This window comes from Pelophylax lessonae (assembly GCF_965119305.1).
Source record: "Pelophylax lessonae genome assembly, chromosome: 12".
Lineage (NCBI taxonomy): Eukaryota > Metazoa > Chordata > Amphibia > Anura > Ranidae > Pelophylax > Pelophylax lessonae.
In genome coordinates, this window is record NC_138779.1 from 2,882,077 (window position 1) to 2,900,416 (window position 18,340).

General features: G+C 50.4%; 1 protein-coding gene across 1 annotated transcript in view; it reads left to right on the forward strand.

The window, feature by feature from the left end:
- Positions 1 to 296: 296 nt before the first annotated feature.
- The window catches only part of SMIM1 (small integral membrane protein 1 (Vel blood group)), a 33,040-nt gene continuing 14,996 nt past the window's right edge, over positions 297 to 18,340 (forward strand). The window contains exon 1 of the mRNA XM_082274449.1: positions 297 to 569. The gene's annotated coding sequence lies outside the window, so the exon portion shown is untranslated. The remainder of the gene's footprint in view (positions 570 to 18,340) is intronic.

Here is an 18,340-nt window from a genome sequence, read left to right on the forward strand (position 1 = left end):
GGTATGCTCCCCCAAAATTTTTTGCCAGCTCTATAAAAATAGTTTCAGCTTTAGAATATTTTTGTCCGAAGTCTTTGCGCTCATCCATACTGAGGAATACGCATACACAGGGACGCTATACAAACTCCATGCAGACGGCGTGTGGTGGTATCAGGCCCAGTGCTTCCAGGCATGAGTGCCTATCAGGTATTTGCAGCCACATTATGTCTCTGTCTCACAATTTGTCACAAGGGAGGAGTTGCTGGTTACAATGTAACAGTTCTTGTCTTCTGTTATCAGACTCAGTCCCTCTTCTAAGCCTCATCCATCCCACCCCTTGTGAGTCTCAGGCTGCCCTCCCTTTCTCCCCCTCCGGCCTCCATTCCCCATCAGCTATTGGCTCATCCAGCAAAGTCTCATTCTTCTCCCTTCTGTTGAAAGGAAGGCTTTGGATCCCTTCCAGAAAGGAACTTCACTCGGTCAGCTGAGCTTTGGATCAGTCAGGCCCCTTCTCATGCAACTTTGTTTTCTGTCTGAGCCACCAAGTAAAACTTCTGCAGAAGTGGACGTGTCCTCTAAACTCCATTGAGGTAAGCCAGGGCTCATCTTATGGATTCGGCGGAAATGTTTTATTTTTTATTGGATTTGGAAGGAGAAAGGAATTTCCTACAACAGCAAAGAGTCTCACTTTACTGAACACGACAGTTTAATGAGAAGCTGAGAGTTGAAGCCAAATATGAAAAGTGGAGGAGAAGGGAGAGCGTGGCCCTAGAGCGATACCATTTATTGTAACTAAGTACAGGGGGGTTGTTTGGACCTAGGGTGCATAGGTGTGCGCACGCCTATACTAGGGTGGTACTCTCAAAAAGAAGGGGTTTTGGACCTAGGGTGGTACTGGGTACTGTCAGAGAGAAGGGGGAGTTCAGACCTAGGATGGTACTGGGTCCTGTCAAAGTGAGGTGGAAGTTTGGACCTAGGGTGGTGCATGGTACTGTCAAAGAGAAGGGGGTGTTTAAACCTAGGATGGTACTGGGTACTGTCAAAGAGAAAGAGAAGTTCTGACTTAGGGTGGTTCTGGGTCCTGTCAGAGAGAAGGGGGAGTTTGGATCTAGGACAGCACTGGGTCCTGTCAAAGAGAAGGGGGAGTTCAGACCTAGGGTGGTACTGGGTCCTGTCAAAGTGAGGTGGAGGTTTGGACCTAGGGTGGTGCATGGTACTGTCAAAGAGAAGGGGGTGTTTAGACCTAGGATGGTACTGGGTACTGTCAAAGAGAAGGGGGTGTTTGGACCTAGGATGTTGCTGGGTACTGTCAAACAGAAGGGGGCGTTTGGACCTAGGGTGGTACTGGGTACTTTGGAGGGAAGGTGAAGTTTTGGACCTAAGGTGGTACTGGGTAGTGTCAAAGAGAAGGGGGAGTTCAGACCTAGGGTGGTACTGGGTCCTGTCAAAGAGAGGGGGAAGTTTGGACCTACTGTGGTGCATGGTACTGTCAAAGAGAAAGGGGATTTTGGACCTAGGGTTGTGCTGAGTACTGTCAAAGAGAAGGGGGTGTTTGGACCTAGGGTGTTGCTGGGTACTGTCAAAGAGAAGGGGGATTTTGGACCTAGTGTGGTGCATGGTACTGTCAAAGAGAAGGGGGTGTTTGGACCTAGGATGGTACTGGGTACTTTGGAGGGAAGGTGAAGTTTGGACCTAGGATGGTACTGGGTACTGTCAAAAAGAAGGGGGCATTTGGACCTAGGGTGGTACTGGGTACTTTGGAGGGAAGGTGAAGTTTGGACCTAGGATGGTACTGGGTACTGTCAAAAAGAAGGGGGCATTTGGACCTAGGGTGGTACTGGGTACTTTGGAGGGAAGGTGAAGTTTGGACCTAGGGTGGTACTGGGTACTGTCAAGGAGAAGGGGGACGTTTGGACCTAAGGTGGTACTGGGTAGTGTCAAGGAGAAGGGGGACGTTTGGACCTAAGGTGGTACTGGGTAGTGTCGAGGAGAAGGGGGAGTCTGGACCTAGGGTGGTACTGGGAACTGTCAAAAAGATGGGTGAGTTTGGATTTGGGGTGGTACTGAGTACCATCACAGAGATGGAAGAGTTAGGGAAGCTGGCTGGTATTGGAGTGCAATCTGCAGAGAGCAAAACTTCCAGGAAAGCCCCCTGGGAAATGTGTGGTAGGGTCAGATATTCTGGGCGATGGGGGGGATCTCTGATGGCTTCCTGTAAGTTGCTGGTGATCAGTGATCAGTGATCAGCCCATGTAAAAGATTTAATGTGGAAAGTAAAGAAGTGTCAGGAATTTGTCTTTATAGGGTCCTCTAAGGGTTCCCGGGGCCTGAACTAAGGTCCATGGCTATGGTGGTTTCTGGGCTCAAGCTCAGAGCTCTGTCACGTCTCCATTGGCAATCCTTGGTGCTGTTTCTGGGTCTCAATGATCAAAGTCAGGCACACACATTGCAGGGGGTGTGGCGGTGCAGTGACTTTTGAACAAGAAGTCAATAATTTTATACAGAGGGTTTCGGTAGAGGTAATTCCTGGGGAACTTTGAGTTAATATGTCCAGGCACAATGAGGCACCTGTTTTAAAGTAGACACGGTCATGAGTGATCAAAGCTCATTGATGAAGGTGGGGAGTACAATGATGGAGGTGGGGAGGGAAGGCTCATTGATGAAGGTGGGGAGGGAAGGCTCATTGATGGAGGTGGGAAGGGAAGGCTCATTGATGGAGATGGGGGGGGGACTCATTGATGGAGATGAGGAGGGAAGGCTCATTGATGGAGATGGGGAGGGAAGGCTCATTGATGGAGGTGGGGAGGGAAGACTCATTGATGGAGGTGGGGAGGGAAGGCCCATTGATGGAGGTGAGGAGGGAAGGCTCATTGATGGAGGTGGGGAGGGAAGACTCATTGATGGAGGTGGGGAGGGAAGGCCCATTGATGGAGGTGAGGAGGGAAGGCTCATTGATGGAGGTGGGGAGGGAAGGCTCATTGATGGAGGTGGGAAGGGAAGGCTCATTGATGGAGATGGGGGGGAGACTCATTGATGGAGGTGGGGAGGGAAGGCTCATTGATGGGGATGGGGAGGGAAGGCTCATTGATGGAGGTGGGAAGGGAAGGCTCATTGATGGAGATGGGGGGGAGACTCATTGATGGAGGTGAGGAGGGAAGGCTCATTGATGGAGATGGGGAGGGAAGGCTCATTGATGGAGGTGGGGAGGGAAGACTCATTGATGGAGGTGGGGAGGGAAGGCCCATTGATGGAGGTGAGGAGGGAAGGCTCATTGATGGAGGTGGGGAGGGAAGACTCATTGATGGAGGTGGGGAGGGAAGGCCCATTGATGGAGGTGAGGAGGGAAGGCTCATTGATGGAGGTGGGGAGGGAAGACTCATTAATGGAGATGGGGAGGGAAGGCCCATTGATGGAGATGGGGAGGGAAGGCTCATTGATGGAGGTGGGGGGGGGGAGGCTCATTGATGGAGGTGGAGAGGGGGAGGCTCATTGATGGAGGTGGGGAGGGAAGGCCCATTGATGGAGGTGAGGAGGGAAGGCTCATTGATGGAGGTGGGGAGGGAAGACTCATTGATGGAGGTGGGGAGGGAAGGCCCATTGATGGAGGTGAGGAGGAAAGCCTCATTGATGGAGGTGGGGAGGGAAGACTCATTGATGGAGGTGGGGAGGGAAGGCCCATTGATGGAGGTGAGGAGGGAAGGCTCATTGATGGAGGTGGGGAGGGAAGACTCATTAATGGAGATGGGGAGGGAAGGCCCATTGATGGAGATGGGGAGGGAAGGCTCATTGATGGAGGTGGGGGGGGGGAGGCTCATTGATGGAGGTGGAGAGGGGGAGGCTCATTGATGGAGGTGGGGAGGGAAGGCCCATTGATGGAGGTGAGGAGGGAAGGCTCATTGATGGAGATGGGGAGGGAAGGCCCATTGATGGAGATGGGGAGGGAAGGCCCATTGATGGAGGTGAGGAGGGAAGGCTCATTGATGGAGGTGGGGAGGGAAGACTCATTGATGGAGGTGAGGAGGGAAGGCTCATTGATGGAGGTGGGGAGGGAAGACTCATTGATGGAGGTGGGGAGGGAAGGCCCATTGATGGAGGTGAGCAGGGAAGGCTCATTGATGGAGGTGGGGAGGGAAGACTCATTGATGGAGGTGGGGAGGAAAGGCTCACTGATGGAGGTGGGGAGGAAAGGCTCACTGATGGAGGTGGGGAGGGAAGGCTCATTGATGGAGATGGGGAGGGAAGGCCCATTGATGGAGATGGGGAGGGAAGGCCCATTGATGGAGGTGAGGAGGGAAGGCTCATTGATGGAGGTGAGCAGGGAAGGCTCATTGATGGAGGTGGGGAGGGAAGACTCATTGATGGAGGTGGGGAGGAAAGGCTCACTGATGGAGGTGGGGAGGAAAGGCTCACTGATGGAGGTGGGGAGGGAAGGCTCATTGATGGAGATGGGGAGAGAAGGCTCACTGATGGAGGTGGGGAGGGAAGACTCACTGATGGAGGTGGGGGAAGGAAGGCTCACTGATGGAGGTAGGGAGGGAAGGCTCATTGATGGAGGTGGGGAGGAAAGGCTCATTAATGGAGATGGGGAGGAAAGGCTCATTGATGGAGGTGGGGAGGGAAGGCTCATTTATGGAGGGAAGGCTCATTGATAGAGGTAGGGGAGGGAAGGCTCATTGATGAAGGTGGGGAGGGAAGGCTTATTGATGGAGGTGGAGAGGGAAGGCCAATTGATGGAGTTGGGGAGGAAAGGCTCATTGATGGAGGTGGAGAGGGAAGGCTCATTGATGAAGGTGGGGAGGGGGGCTCATTGATGGAGGTGGTGAGGGAAGACCCATTAATGGAGGTGGGGAGGAAAGGCTCATTGATGGAGGTGGAGAGGGAAGGCTCATTGATGGAGTTGGGGAGGAAAGGCTCATTGATGGAGGTGGAGAGGGAAGGCTCATTGATGGAGTTGGGGAGGAAAGGCTCATTGATGGAGGTGGGGAGGGAAGGCTCATTGATGGAGTTGGGGAGGAAAGGCTCATTGATGGAGTTGGGGAAGGAAGGCTCGTTGATGTAGGTGGTGAGGGAAGGCACATTGATGGAGGTGGAGAGGGAAGGCCAATTGATGGAGGTGAGGAGGAAAGGCACATTGATGGAGGTGGGGAGGGAAAGCTCATTGATGGAGTTGGGGAGGGAAGGCTCATTGATGGAGGTGGTGAGGGAAGGCCAATTGATGGAGGTGAGGAGGAAAGGCCAATTGATGGAGGTGGGGAGGGAAAGCTCATTGATGGAGGTGGGGAGGGAAGGCTCATTGATGGAGGTGGAGAGGGAAGGCTCATTGATGGAGGTGGGGAGGGAAGGCCAATTGATGGAGGGGGGAGGGAAGGCTCATTGATGGAGGTGGGGAGGGAAGGCACATTGATGGAGGTGGGGAGGGAAAGCTCATTGATGGAGGGGGGAGGGAAGGCTCATTGACGGAGGTGGGGAGGGAAGGCACATTGATGGAGGTGGGGAGGGAAGGCTCATTGATGGAGGTGGGGAGGGAAAGCTCATTGATGGAGGTGGTGAGGGAAGGCCAATTGATGGAGGTGAGGAGGAAAGGCCAATTGATGGAGGTGGGGAGGGAAAGCTCATTGATGGAGGTGGGGAGGGAAGGCTCATTGATGGAGGTGGAGAGGGAAGGCTCATTGATGGAGGTGGGGAGGGAAAGCTCATTGATGGAGGGGGGAGGGAAGGCTCATTGATGGAGGTGGAGAGGGAAGGCTCATTGATGAAGGTGGGGAGGGGGGCTCATTGATGGAGGTGGGGAGGGAAAGCTCATTGATGGAGGTGGGGAGGGAAGGCACATTGATGGAGGTGGGGAGGGAAAGCTCATTGATGGAGGGGGGAGGGAAGGCTCATTGACGGAGGTGGGGAGGGAAGGCTCATTGATGGAGGTGGGGAGGGAAGGCACATTGATGGAGGTGGGGAGGGAAAGCTCATTGATGGAGGGGGGAGGGAAGGCTCATTGACGGAGGTGGGGAGGGAAGGCACATTGATGGAGGTGGGGAGGGAAGGCTCATTGATGGAGGGGGAGGGAAGGCCAATTGATGGAGGTGGGGAGGGAAGGCCAATTGATGGAGGTGGGGAGGGAAGGTTCATTGATGAAGGTGGGGAGGAAAGGCTCATTGATGGATGTGAGGAGGGAAGGCTCATTGATGGAGGTGGGGAGGGAAGGCTCATTGATGGAGGGAAGATTCATTGATGTTCCAACCCCCCCATGAGCTTACAGTCTAAGGCCTCTAACTCACATTCATACATACAAGGGCCCATTTACCTCCAACCATGTCTATGGAGTGTGGGAGGAAACCCACGCAGGTACAGGGAAAACATGCAAACTCCATGTAGGTAATGTCACAGTTGGGAGTCAAACCCACAACCCTAATTCTGCCAGGCAGGAGTGCTAACCACCCAGCCACTGTGCTGCCCAGTGGAGTCGTTATTATTAATACAACTAAAATGAATCTTTCTTGTGTCATGTGACGTGTCATGTGACGTGTCATGTGATGTGTCATGTGACGTGTTTCTGTACAGACTGGAATGGCTGACGGCTCTAATACCAGTATTCGTTATAAACTCCCTCACAGTAATGACTATGTGGGTGTGTCCTGGGTCATTATTTGAAGACTGGATGTGTTGTCACATGTAGAATTGCTGTTTTGTCAGACAGTGCAATCAGCACCTTTGCTCAACAACCTTTGAGATAAAATCAATTTCAGGATAAGTCTTGTAGGGTTTGTTTTATGTTGCACACATCCTGCTTACATCCAGTGGTAGAGGTGACTGCACACGCCTGCCCCCCCCCCCCCCCCGGGCTCCCATGGATCTCTAATCCAGTGATACTTATTCATTAAAATGTTGAGACGGATGAGACTCCGCCCCCCTCCCCCCATCACTGTTAGTCTATTAAGATGCCCATCACATGAATGAACCAATAGAGAAGTATAAAGGAGTGGGCGGAGACTTCACATTTCCAGCTCCGGTTGGTATGAAGAACTTCTGCAGGTTCTGTGAGTTCTTCTGAAGGATTTCCCAGTTATTGGTCCAGAGAAATAATTCCAATCAGGAGCTCCGCCTTTCCAGTGACTTCCCCAGCCGCATGCTCAGTGGCTTTGATGTTATCGAGACAGCCAGAACTCTAGCATTTCCAGAAAGAGATCAGCACTGGCATCTCACATCATTTGTCACTACAGGTTTCCTTTAACTCCTCCCTCCGGCCTCCTCTTCAGTCTTGCACAGGTGTATTGGCTCCTCCCCCTTCAGTCTTGCACAGGTGTATTGGCTCCTCCCCTTCAGTCTTGCACAGGTGTATTGGCTCCTCCCCCTTCAGTCTTGCACAGGTGTAGCAGCTCCTCCCCCTTCAGTCTTGCACAGGTGTATTGGCTCCTCCCCCTTCAGTCTTGCACAGGTGTATTGGCTCCTCCCCCTTCAGTCTTGCACAGGTGTATCGGCTCCTCCCCTTTCAGTCTTGCACAGGTGTATCGGCTCCTCCCCCTTCAGTCTTGCACAGGTGTAGCGGCTCCTCCCCCTTCAGTCTTGCACAGGTGTAGCGGCTCCTACCCCTTCAGTCTTGCACAGGTGTATTGGCTCCTCCCCCTTCAGTCTTGCACAGGTGTAGCGGCTCCTCCCCCTTCAGTCTTGCACAGGTGTATCGGCTCCTCCCCTTTCAGTCTTGCACAGGTGTATCGGCTCCTCTCCTTAAACGGCTTCCTCTGATTTCTCCGCACACTGTGAGCTTCTCACCATGTGCATTAGAAGCTGCAGCAAGTCAGATAGAGCCCCGCCCCATTTCCTGGCTAGAGGACATCCAGCATCATTTAGCTCTTACCTCCCCAGCTTGATAGTCCCTGGGCCCGCCTTTTCATTCATTGGATTTCAGTTCTTTCATTTATGGAGGATCACCATCACATGTGCATAGCTCCCAACTGTCCCGGATTTGGAGGGACTGTCCCTTGATTTTGAAGGACTGTCCCTGATTTCGAGGGACTGTTCCTGGTTTTAAGGGACTGTTCCTGGTTTTGAGGGACTGTCTCTGGTTTTGAGGGACTGTCCCTGGTTTTGAGGGACTGTCTCTGGTTTCGAGGGACTGTCCCTGGTTTTGAGGGACTGGCTCTGGTTTCGAGAGACTGTTCCTGGTTTTGAGGGACTGTCTCTGGTTTTGAGGGACTGTCCCTGATTTTGAGGGATTGTTCCTGGTTTTGAGGGACTGTTCCTGTTTTCGAGGGACTGTTCCTGGTTTTGAGGGACTGTCTCTAATTTCGAGGGACTGTTCCTGGTTTTGAGGGACTGTCTCTGGTTTCAAGGGACTGTCCCTGGTTTTGAGGGACTGTTCCTAGTTTCGAGGGACTATCCCTGGTTTCGAGGGACTATCCCTGGTTTCGAGGGACTATCCCTGATTTTGAGGGACTATCCCTGATTTTGAGGGACTGTCTCTGGTTTTGAGGGACTGTTCCTGGTTTCGAGGGACTATCCCTGGTTTCGAGGGACTATCCCTGATTTTGAGGGACTGTCTCTGGTTTCGAGGGACTGTCCCTGGTTTTGAGGGACTGTTCCTGGTTTTGAGGGACTATCCCTGATTTCGAGGAACTGTCCCTGATTTTGAAGGGACTGTTCCTGGTTTTGAGGGACTGTTCCTGGTTTTTAGGGATTGTATATAAACAGATTTACCTTCAGCCTTTATCTTTGGAACTCTGCAATGCTGGAGAAGTTTTCTGTTTGTGGATATTTCACTGATGAGCTCTCGGTGTGCCAGGCTGTGCCTCTCCCTGCAGTACACGGTGTATGGTGGAGATGTCTGTGTGTCAGAGGACGAGGCGCAGCCCCGGATCTCACATTTTCTGAATGATCCCCCCCCCCCCGCTGTGAGGATCATCCTCTATTCTCTGGATGAGATATTAGGAGGAAGATCTCCGTCCTGTGGATGTAGGTGAGGGGCATCAATGAGCCTCCAGTGGAAGGGAGTATGGAGGATGCTGAAAACCATACTAGGCTTACCATGTTCAGCCTACTTGGTGGATGACCCCTCCATTGTGGCTCCTATTGGTGGATGACCCCTCCATTGTGGCTTCCATTGATAAATGACCCCTCCATTGTGGCTCCTATTGATGGATGACCCCTCCATTGTGGCTCCTATTGGTGGATGACCCCTCCATTGTGGCTCCTATTGGTGGATGACCCCTCCATTGGGGCTCCTATTGGTGGATGACACCTCTATTGTGGCTCCTATTGGAGGATGACACCTCTATTGTGGCTCCTATTGGTGGATGACACCTCTATTGTGGCTCCTATTGGTGGATGACTCCTCCATTGTGGCTTCCATTTGTGGATGACCCCTCCATTGTGGCTTCCATTTGTGGATGACCCCTCCATTGTGGCTTTCATTTGTGGATAACCCCTCCATTGTGGCTTCCATTGGTGGACGACCCCTCCATCGTGGCTTCCATTGATGGATGACCCCTCCATTGTGGCTCCTATTGGTGGATGACCCATCTATTGTGGCTCCTATTGGTGGATGTCCCCTCCATTGTGGCTTCCATTTGTAGATGACCCCTCCAATGTGGCTTCCATTGGTGGATGACCCCTCCATTGTGGCTTCCCTTGGTGGATGACCCCTCCATTGTGGCTCCTTGTGACGGTGTTCACCGTCACTGGAATTTAAGGACAGATGGGTGAGGGTTTGGATTGCTTCATATTTGTCAGCAAGGTCTCCATGTAGAAATATTGAGATTTGTTCCCATTTGCCATGAGGTCTCTGACCAGGAAGTACAACTCCTAATATGGTCATTCCAGGAAGTTCAATGAGGAGACAGGTAACAATGTTGCTTTTGTCTGAGGTGGCTCTCCATTCACCTATTGTCTGGTGTGCTAATGAACCCACCTGTTGTCTGCTAAGGGATATATTGACACTCAGAGTAATGTGTATTGGGGGCTCGTTATGGAACCATTGTTCTGTGTCTGGCTATTGTGTACATTGATTGTCCCCTGGGGGCTTCTGTCTCATTACACATAACAGTCCTTCTAATCAAGCTATCGGACCAATCCCTGCTGACTAATTTTCAAGTCCTCATTTGCATGGCTAAGGAGGACCTGAAGGAGAACGGCATGTACTTTGCAATTGACCAATGGGAAAGCGGTTGTTGGGGGCAGGATGTTCCAAATTCTGTATAAAAGTGTGTTGTGTACTTCCAATAAATGTCTTCCTGTTTGAACTTACATACAGCCTGCCTGGTGTTTGTTCTAATGGATTCCGAACGGCACATAGCTGTAGTTCGGATCCCGGAGCCTTGGTTGACCGAACCATCAGACTTTGCGATCTGCAAGCTGACTCACTAGAAGCAGAGGAGTGTCGGGAGAGCGGAAGTGAGCGAGCAAGGGTCTCTGCACACTCCTATTGGTGGATGACACCTCTATTGTGGCTCCCATTGGTGGATGACCCCTCCATTTTGGCTTCCATTGGAGGATGACCCCTCCATTGTGGCTTTCATTTGTGGATAACCCCTCCATTGTGGCTTCCCTTGGTGGATGACCCCTCCATTATGGCTCCTATTGGTGGATGACCCCTCCATTGTGGCTCCCATTGGTGGATGACCCCCTCCATTTTAACTTCGATTGGTGGATGGCCCCTCCATTGTGGCTCCTATTGGTGAAAGACCCCTACATTGTGTCTTCCATTGGTGGATGAGCCCTCCATTGTGGCCTCTATAGGTGGATGACCCACCCATTCTGACTTCCATTGGTGGATGACCCCTCCATTGTGGCTTGTATTTATGGATGACCCCTCCACTGTGGCTTCCATTGGTGGATGACCCTTCCATTGTGGCTCCTATTGGTGGATGACTCCTCCATTGTGGCTTCCCTTGATGGATGAACCCTCCATCGTGGCTCCTATTGGTGGATGACCCCTCCATTGTGGCCTCTAAAGTAATGGCCTTACCCGGCTTTCATCAAACATCCATTCAAGGGGAGGGGGAGAAACGTTACCTCTGCCAGTCACTCTTAGTGATGGGCCAACCCCCCCCCCTCCCACTCGCATGAAACTCACACCCAAACCGTGAACTCCATTGAAGTTTATTTGACCTGAACATGAAAAATCAAAAGTGCCCATTTTGAAGGCTTATATCAAAGCCATTGCCCATAAAAAGGTATGGGGGTCCAGGTACTGCCCTAGGGGACATGTATCTGTTCGAATATTTTTTTTTTTAAAAAAAGATTGTTTTCAAAGAGAAGTGATTGTAATAATTCTTAAAGTGAAACAATAAAAATGAAAAATCTTTTTAAATATAATGCCTGGGGGGTCCCTTTAGTCCGCCTGTAAAGTGGTGCATCTGTACTGTGTATAGAAGCTGCTGCAGCAAAAATGATATTAATAAAGAAAAGAAAATTACATTCAAATTGATTATCACGGCTGAAAGTTATTGCTGGTAATAGAAATAAAAATGAAAAAATGACGTGGGGTTTCCCCCTCCCCCCCCCCCATGTTTCCCAAGCCCTTTGGGTCTTTTTGTATATGCGTTTTAAGAGGAACCCAATGCCAATATTAAAAAATCAAAATGGCGTGGGGTTCCCCCAAAATCCATACCAGACCCTTATCTGAGCATGTAGCCTGGCAGACCAGGAAAGGGGGGGATGAGCGAGCTTCAACGTGTGGGTGGGTGCTTTAGGGCAGAGGGGGCTCTGCCCCCCCTCCCCAAAGCACCGTGTCCTCATGTTGATTGGGACAAGGGCCTCTTCCCAATAACCCTGGGCCGTGGTTGTGGGGGTCTGTGGGCAGGGGACTTATCGAAATCTGAAAGCCCCCTTTAACAAGGGAGCCCCCAGATCCTGCCCCCCCCCTATGTGAATTAGTATGGGGTACATTGTACCTCTACTCATTCACAAAAAAATGTGAAAAATAAATAATAACGGTAGAGGGTTTTTGACAATTCAACAATTTGACAAAAAAAAAATTTAAAAATAAAAACCATTCTCCCCCAATGTAGATCCATTGTCAATCATACCGCTGCACTACGGACCCGAAAAAAGAAAAATAAATTCTCTGCCAGCAACAAAGGCTAACCGCCGACTGCCCACTCCTCCATTTGACAGTTCTTAAATAGATAAGAGGGGTCGGGGCCACCTGGTGATGTCACCTGGCGGGCCCCACCCCCTTGTGACATCACTGACACAAGGATTCCTGAGCCCGCACTTTAACAACCTATTGACGGTGCGCTCGGTGGGCGACCATCCTGCTGAGCGCACAGAAAATTTGGGTGTTCAGTAAACACCCGAACAGTCGATGTTCGGGCCAAACTGATACTCGCCACGAATTTCTCGCCCATCCCTAGTCACTATTATAACTACAGCAAGCTGAAGGTGGAAACCTTCTTTAACCACTTAAGGACCGGGCCTATTTCTGACACTTGTTGTTTACAAGTTAAAATAATTTTTTTTTGCTGGAGAACTACTTAGAACCCCCAAATATACATTTTTTTTAGCAGAGACCCTAGAGAATAAAATTGAGATTGTTGCAATATTTTTTATCACACCGTATTTGTGCAGCGGTCTTCCAAACGCAATTTTTTTTTAAAAAATTCACTTTTCTTAATTAAAAAATAAGAAAACAGTAAAGTTAGCCTGATTTTTTCCCATAATGTGAAAGATAATGTTACGCCGAGTAAATAGATACCCAAAATGTCATGCTTCAAAATTGCGCACACTCGTGGAATGGCGACAAACATTGGTACTTAAAAATCCCCATAGGCGACACCTTAAAAATTTCTACAGGTTACCAGTTTAGAGTTACAGAGGAGGTCGGGGGATGGAATTATTGCTCTCGCTCTAACGATCGCAGCAATACCTCACATGTGTGGTTTAAACACCGTTTACATATGTGGGCGGGACCTGCGTGTCTGCGCGCGAGCTAGCGGGGACAGGGCGCTTTAATTTTTTTTTTCCTATTTATTTTATCTATTATTTTTTATTTTGACACAGTTTTTTTTTTCTTTTTTAATTTTTGATCATTTGTTTTCCTATTACAAGGAATGTAAACATCCCTTGTAATAGGAAATAGCGCAAGCTCGGAGGGACGGGGCGTTTTACAATTTTTTATTTTTTTTCTTATTTATTTTTCCTTTTATTTTTACACTGTCCTTTTAAAAAAAAATGTTTTTTGATCACTTATATTTCTATTACAAAGAATTTAAACATGTAATAGAAATAGGCAGGACAGGTCCTCTTTAATGTGAGATCCGGGGTCAAAAAGACCTCACACCTCACATCTACACTAAAAAAGAAAAAAATAATAATTTTTTTTAATGATGAAAAAAAATTGGTTCTTTAATTGCGTTGCTAGGAGACGACGTTTGATGTCACTCCGGTCCTCCAAGACCATAGAGTCTGCCAGGGGGGCCGGTAAGCAGGAAAAACGACCGGTGTTGTAAAATTTTGTCGGACCCGTGAAAAAATCGGACCTCGTCACTTCCGGTTATGGGAGTCTCAAGTGCGCATGCGCACAAGACATTATCTTGGTTTGGTAAACTTATAACACAGAGCGGCCAGTTGAATGAGAGGAGGCGGGGCTGAGGTGGGACGGAAGACACCGCCGCGTCATCTGCAGAGCTGGCGGAGGAGGCGGGACGGAGGTGCGGCCGTGTAATATATGCAGGGCTTAAGCGACTCCTTCTGTTTTATTATCTTTACTAATTATCGTATTAGTTATCCTTAGGATTTTATTACATTTAGTATTTCTTATTTTGTATTATAGAAATACTAAATGTAATGAAATCCTAAGGATAAATAATACGATAATTACTAAAGATAATAAAACAGAAGGAGTCGCTTAAGCCCTGCATATATTACACGGCCGCACCTCCGTCCCGCCTCCTCCGCCAGCTCTGCATATGTGCCTCCCTCCCTGATGTCTCGATGACGCGGCGGTGTCCTCCGTCGCACCTCAGCCCCGCCTTCTCTCAATCAGCTGTCCGCTCTCTGTTATAATTTTTCCAAACCTCGAAAAATGTCTTCTGCGCATGCGCACGGACGACTCCTATCAGCTGTTTTGTGATGCTCTGTCACCGGAAGTGACGAGGTCCGATTTTTTCACGGGTCCGAGAAAATTTTAGAACACCGGGAAACAGTGGGGGGGGCACCTCTCCTGCCGCACCGTAAGGGTGATCCTGTGGTGAATCCACTGCTGGGACCACCCTTATGTGAAAGAGGATCGCCCGCCGTTTCAAAAAAATACCGGGGTTATGGCAGCTCTCTGCTCTCTGCTATCTGCGGCCATAACCCCGGTATTTAACATCAAAGTACCAACGTATATTAGTGGTGGGCGGCCCGGGAGTGGTTAAAGTAGAACTCTGGGAATTATTATTTTTTTTTTGTGCGGACACTGCATGTGGTAACTGTTCATTTTTTGTCTAGGGGTGAGGAGAGCGGAGATTACTTACCTAATACACCGATCCTTCCATTGCAAAACCAGTCCCTGCCACACCTGTCCCCACCCCCGGTCTTGTGTGGTGGACTGTTCCTGACATCATTACCCCCTATAGACCCTCTCTGGACATGAGGACTTCAGGAACAGTCCATTACTGGGCACAGGGGAGCGCTGTTTTCCAGAGGATCGGGTAAGTATGGCCTTTCTGTGCACCCCTGGACAAAACGAGCAGTTAACTCATGCAGTGCTGGCAAAACCCCACTGTAGGAGGGGAAAAAAAAATTACTGGAGTTCTGCTTTAAGGGGGCTGTAAAGAGTCTAAGCTGGTGCCGCACCTTCCATCTCCCGGCCAGTAAAACTGGGATTGTTGCCAATATTATTAAAAGTAAATAGATGGGGGCGTGGCTGACTTCCGGGATGTGAGGAGCTTCTTCTCCTAGCTCCGCTGCCGATCGATTCTCCTGTATCTAATCCTTTGCCATCCGGGCTCTATTTCGCTGTCTACTTACCTCCCTCGGCTCCCTGATCACTCCTGCATCCGACAGATATGGTGAAGTACGGCAGGGACAGGCCGGTGTCCCCGGAGGATCGCGATCCGGATCCCTCGGCACAGGTCCAAGATGGCGCCCGATCCTCTCACGCTGCCGGGGCCTCCGCTGCAGCTGCTCACGCATCCTGGATGGGAGACAGTCCTGAATGGCCTGCACTGTCACCGAGTGCCCATACCGCTGCAGAACCTGTGGGACCACGCATATCCCAGGTACCTGAACCCACCCTGTCGCAAATAATGGATGCCATAAAAATGTGTCAGACCTCCCTTACATCCCAGATTGATGCTCTTAGGGTGGACTTCTCCCTCCTTAAAGACGATGTCCACAAGCTCAGGCAGAGGGTCACCACTGCAGAACAACGTATAAGCTCCGTAGAGGACGATGTATTCCCTCTCCCTGCAGCACTTAGAGGCATACAGGCGGAGCAGAAGGCCCAGGCGGCTAAGTTAGGGGACATGGAGGACCGCCTGCGGCGCAATAATCTGAGATTCCTGGGCTTCCCGGAGGGAGCTGAAGGCAGAAATCCTGAGGCCTTTGTAGAATCCTGGCTGAAACAGGCGCTGGGCCCTGATTCCTTCTCCCCACTATTTGCTGTTGAGCGGGCTCATAGGGTCCCCTTTAAGGCCCCTGCACCGGGAGCTAGGCCCCGACCCTTGCTGGCAAGGATCCTTCACTACAGGGATAGAGATGCAGCTCTGAGGAAGGCCAGGGAACTACCGGATCTCCGCTTTGACAATGCTGTCATTACCATCTTTCCGGATTTCTCAGCGGGCACGCAAAAACAGAGAGCAGCATTTGTGCATGTCAAGAAACGTCTCAGGGAGCGGCAGCTACCTTACAGTATGTTGTATCCTGCTAAATTACGTGTGGTGTGTGGAGGCAAGACGCAATTCTTCCTGGATCCTGCGGACGCTGCTCAATGGCTGGACTCCTTGGGCAGGGGCTGAGGACTTTGCTGAGTGGGGTATCCTTTTTCCTGATATATCTCTCCGGATGCTGAGCCTGTCACAAGGTTGGGGATACCCTTTTTTGTGCCTTGGATTATTGCCCGTCTCCTCTTCTTTACCTGTGGGAGGTGTACTCCTGATTCCCCTTCCCGGATGGTAACTTCTATGTGGTGTGACTGTATGGTGGCATTCTAGGAACGTTACTTAGGTTCGGTTCTCCACTAGTTCCACTGACTTGGTTTGGTTTGGGGTTCAGGCTCGGGCATGTTGGGGCTACGGGCAGGGTGGGGGGTTGGGGACTTTTTGTTTTTTTGTTTCTTCGGGACTGGTTTCTACCCTTCACGGATGCTTCCTGCGCTCCTTACCTTCTGTATACAGACGCTTCCTACGGCGGTTGATGCGCTGCCCCCTATTGCCCGGTTTCTGGGGGACCTCATCAGCATGGGACTGTCCTCTTTTTTCTTACCATGGCTGTGGACAAGTTAACTGTGCTCTCCTGGAACGTTAGGGGGCTTAACGATAAAGTGAAACGGGCCCTGGTTTTTAATTACTTACAGAAATATACCCCTCAGATTGTATTTTTACAGGAAACACATTTGACTGGGTCTAAGGTTCTTGCCCTTAAGCGGGCGTTTGTGGCGCATGGCTTCCACTCCATGTTTTCCACACACGCCAGGGGGGTATCAATCCTGGTGACTCGTTCACTTCGGTGCCTGGTGAAACAGGTTGTTACCGATATATATGGGCGATATGTTATTGCTTTACTGCAAATTGAGAATGTGGTGTATACTTTCTTGTCTGTTTATATCCCGCCCCCATTTACACTAGCCTTCTGGGACAAGGTAATGGCCCAATTGTTACAGGTGGCCGAAGGGCCTTTGCTGATTGCGGGTGATTTTAATGCAGTGATGTCCCCTGCGGTGGATAGGTATCCTGGAGATGTGTCGGCTTCTTCCTCTCTTGCGGCTTCAGTCGACAAATATCAGTTGGTGGACTGCTGGAGGTGGAGGAACCCGACCGCTAGAGAATATTCCTGTTACTCGGCCTCTTATAAAACCCTCTCCAGGTTGGATATATGTTTGGTCTCCCCGGACTTGCTCCCGAGACTAATTTCCGTCTCCTACTTGCCTAGGGCCGTCTCGGACCATTCTCCTTTGCTTATTACAATTGGCCTCTCCTCCTCAATCGGTTACAAACTGTGGAGGTTGAGCCCTCAGTGGCTCAACGAGGAAATCTTTTTCAATATCACTGAGAAGGAGATGGCTCATTTCTGGCTGGTCAATCAGGAGACGGCCTCTGGTGCTATGGTGTGGGATGCCTTCAAGGCTACCATGCGGGGCTCAGTGTCCGGGGTGATTAAGCAACTCAGGGAGGATAGGGCCTGGAGGGTGGAATCTCTCCAGTCGGAGGCGACTAAGGCTGAATTGGAATATATTAAAAACCCCTCATCTGAGAACTATTCCGTGTGGCGGGACAGTGCTCGGCAGCTGGATCTCATTTTAATAGAAAAGACTCAGAAAAAATTACTCTATCAAAAGCAGCGAGTGTTTGAATATGGCGATAAGAATAGTAAGATTCTGGCGTATCTCTCTCGCTCTGAGCACCCGATCACGGCTATTGCCAGTGTTTACGATGCCCAGCATCGGCGGTGCACGGAGGGCACGGAGATAGTGGGAGCCTTTCTAGATTTTTTTAAGTCCTTGTACTCCTCAAGAGCCACCTACTCTCAAGAGGAACTGGACTCCTACCTACGGGATATCCCGATGGAGACGCTTGAGGTGGAGGATAGTGTGTCGCTTGAGGGCCCTATTACTGCTGAGGAGATCGCGGCTGCGATTTCCTCTTTTGCGGCTAATAAGACACCGGGGATGGACGGGTTTCCGATTGAGTGGTACAGAGCCTACTCGGGGACTCTAGTCCCCCGACTATCTAAGGTTTATGCTGACGCTTTTGAGACTGGGAAGCTCCCACCGTCTCTTCGGGAGGCCCTGATAGTGCTGATACCCAAGCCAGGAAAGGACCCGATGTACTGCGAGTCTTATAGGCCTATATCCCTGATCAATGCTGACGTCAAAATTATGGCAAAGGTTTTGTCCCGTAGGGTGAATAACGTTGTCTCTAAGATTATTCACTCCGACCAAACTGGATTCATTCCAGGCCGCTCTACGGCGATAAACCTGCGTCGTCTCTTCATCAACCTACAGGCTCCACCCTCTGGAGTGGACACCAGACTGATATTATCCTTAGATGCTCATAAAGCATTTGACTCGGTGGAGTGGCCCTATTTATTCGCAGTGCTGGGCAGGATGGGATTTGGTCCAAAGTTTATCAGGTGGGTGCGATTACTCTATGACTCGCCAGTGGCGCGCTTGCGTGTCAACAACAGGGTTACTGAACAATTTCCGGTGTCCCGTGGCACTAGGCAGGGG